Here is a 3,211-nt window from a genome sequence, read left to right on the forward strand (position 1 = left end):
CTGTGTTTTAACCAACAGGTGGCTCACGATCAGCTGTAGGGCTTGTTGTTTTTTTGGGCAAGGTGGAAGCTAAGGTCTTGGTTGCTTGTATTTCAATGTTCGCGCCAATTTCAGGACCCGTAGTCAGGGAAGAGGAAAGTGGGGTATAGTGTGTGTGCTTGGGTGCATTGCTTCGCGCCAATTTCAGTCCCCATAGGCAAGGGAGAAGAAAGTGGTGCAGTATGTGTGTGTGGCTGTGTTTGTGTGAGTGTATGGGGGTGTGTGCTTATTGGAACTGTTGTCTTATTACTCTTATCTATTGCATTTGGCGGGCTCTTCGCCTTGGAAGAGGGTTCATAGAGGGAAAGTGGATCTGGCTGTGTGCGTGTGTGTGTATTCGCATTTATTTTTGGCGGGCTCTTCTCCTTGGAAGAGGGGTCATAGAGGGAAAGTGGATCTGGCTGTGTGTGTGTGTGTGTATGGGATATTTTATTTGTATTTATTTTTGGCGGGCTCTTCGCTTTTGAAGAGGGGTCAGCGGGGTGAGTCCTTAAATTGGCGTCACACACAATCACGCAGGAATCATCTGATGATTGCAATGAGGATCCTGGGTGACGCCCCGAATAGGGGGAAGAAAGTTCAATTTTCTCAGTGGACTCCATAAGGCCTGCAGATCATGGCCATCTCAAAGGAGTCCAACGAAGTAAATGGCTCGATGTTGTCCAGGTTGAAATTGTCCATCTCCTTTTGTATTTCTGTCCTTGTGTCCTCCATATCTCCTTTTTAAGTCTCCTTTTAATTAATAAGTCACTTCAACTTGTTTTTTTTTTAATGTGTTTTTTTTTTTTATTTGTTTTCTTTTAAAGGAATTGTATGAATTTTACAAATAACTTTTACTTGGCGTTTTACACTTTAAACAAATTCAAATTCAAATTTCAAAGATTTGGCGGGCTGGTTTAAGACCAGTCCTCGCTGCTCCAGGGCCCAAATGGTTGTGAGAATGCTGGGAAGAGAAAAGTCTCCCGGAGTATTACCCAGAGGGCAACTTTTGTTCCGGGAGACTTTCCATGAAATTGGCGGGCTCCTGGAGAGAGCACTTTCTCCTGTTGTTGTTTCTGGGGTCGTCGGGTCGCATTCGTCCCATGGTCGTCTTGGCGCTAGGTGGCAACTCCATATGCCAGGCGGGACCAGTTGGCAGCTCTCGTTTCTGGTGCTTTGCCCCAGGTGGCAACTCCGACCACCAGGCCGGGCAGGTTGGCAGCACTCATCGCAGAAATGGGTAAATATAGGAAGAAAATTTAAGAGTTTGTGAGTTTTTGCATTTCAGGGAGACATTTAGGACAACACATTGAGGGACGGCATTGTGGAACAGGGGATTTTGCCGGTTGGCGTGTTCAAGGGCGTCGTCTTTCTGGTGCATCGGGTCGTGTCGTCTTTGAGGGTAAGTTTTGTTATGGTTTCTTCTTCTTATTAGTCTTCCAATTGTCGGTGTTTTCCTTAAGCTAATCAGGTACGTTTACAGGTGAATCCAGTGGAGGTCGTCAAGTGGATAAGGGTTATCACACGTGAATATCACAGATAGTTGGTAAGTCGGCAGTCAGCGTCGTTAATAGGAAATTTTTGGATCAAAAACATGGAATGCAGTATTAAGAAGAAGACGGATGATTATGTAAACATTGAAAACATGTAAACAATGAGGACTTCAAGACAAGATTGAAAGACAGCAATTTGGGACGACATTGAGCAGACAGGTAAGCAGATGATCCTGGAGCAGGTGCCATCCTTTGGAAGTGCAATAGCTTCTCAGGCATCAATTCCCTTCAGGGGGGATATTTGGAGCGTATTAATTTCAATTTTCCATCATTTCAGTTCCTCGGTGTCGGCAGCGTGGGATGGCAATTTCCAGGTAAATATATATATGTGTTTTCCCATGATCAATTTGCCCTTTATTCCTCCAGGTTTTGCACGTTCGTGAAGGGTCAAAGAAAAGGTAAGTAGGCTAAGTTTTGTTTGGTTTTAGCGGCGTCAGGATTAATTTTATTTTTCTCTTTTCTTTCCAGGAACAATGTCCAGCAAGAATGGGCGCTCGTGGTTAGGATCATTTGGAGCAAGAGAAGCAGGAGGAAGGTCATCATTGGACAGGAGCTTTGAAGGAGGAGATATAATAAGATGAGTTCCAATAGCACTTTGATGTAGAACCCCTTGTAAGATTTTTGTATCTTCTTTTCTCGTTTCAGGTTGCCGACGCTCTAGGACATGGAAACATCGTCAAGTTTGGTAGTGGATGGCCGAGCGAACTGTGGGTGGCCTGTTCCAGAAATATCCCATTTTGTAGCCAGAGGAGAGAAGGCACAGGTGAGTATGATGTCCTGAGACTGGCAGTCAGACAAATTTGTAATATATATTCCTCAAGTAGGAGCAGTGGCTGTGCGATCTTGTTTCTGTGTCTGACAATTTTGATCGCCCCCTCTATTAAAATGCACCGTTGCCGGGAGATTTGAGGCAGCGTTGGAACACACCCACACACCCACACACACACACCATACAATCATCGCCGATGCTGGAATATGGGAGGAGTTTCTACGGAGGAGCCAGTGAGTAGTCACGGGTTAAGCTGCATCGGTTTGTGTTTTAGAGAGGCAGTCCCGGAGGGACTAGCGTTAGGTCCCCAGGGAGAAAAATTGTGATCAGTCATGGGGTTCGGAGGAGGATCCTTCGCTGTTTAGCAGGTCGATGACAGGTGGTGGGAAGTATTTTTCCCCTGTTAGGATTATTTCGTCTGGAAGGACAAGTCGCCTGATAGATAGGGGTTGGCCTCGTACCATCCTAGCAGCCCTTTCGCGGGTAATTTCCCCATGTATGAAAGATCTCCTAGTCCAGTTTATAGCCCTCTCACCTAGGCGGTCAATCCCTTTGCTGGAAAGGTTTGGGTGCACGTATTTGGTCCTGGATACATCACTGTTGGAGCCTTCGTTCTCCTTCTTTATCTCAAGCCTAAGGAGAGTCGGGATAGTGCAGGATTTCGGTGGGACTCGCTTGTTTTGTACGTTGCCATTGTCATTGTAATGATCCGGGACTTGTTTGGATAGTCTGGGTCTTTGTTTTTTTGTGCTGACGGGGGTAACTGGGTTAAGGCCAAGGTGTTGCGCTGCCGGATTTATATGCATTAATAGGGCGTTAGCGAGTCTAGCACTTTGTGGTCCATAAATCTCCTCAAGTGTTTTAATGTTGA

The 3,211-nt window shown here is 45.8% G+C and overlaps 1 long non-coding RNA gene across 1 annotated transcript; it reads left to right on the top strand.

Moving 5' to 3' along the window:
- The first annotated feature begins 1,364 nt into the window (after positions 1 to 1,364).
- Positions 1,365 to 1,639, top strand: LOC123257955. Its single transcript, XR_006507949.1, has 2 exons — positions 1,365 to 1,420; positions 1,502 to 1,639. It is a non-coding gene; the product is annotated as an uncharacterized LOC123257955 (long non-coding RNA).
- The last annotated feature ends 1,572 nt before the right edge of the window (positions 1,640 to 3,211 follow it).

This window comes from Drosophila ananassae (genome assembly GCF_017639315.1).
Source record: "Drosophila ananassae strain 14024-0371.13 chromosome 4 unlocalized genomic scaffold, ASM1763931v2 tig00000077, whole genome shotgun sequence".
In the NCBI taxonomy this organism is placed as follows: domain Eukaryota; kingdom Metazoa; phylum Arthropoda; class Insecta; order Diptera; family Drosophilidae; genus Drosophila; species Drosophila ananassae.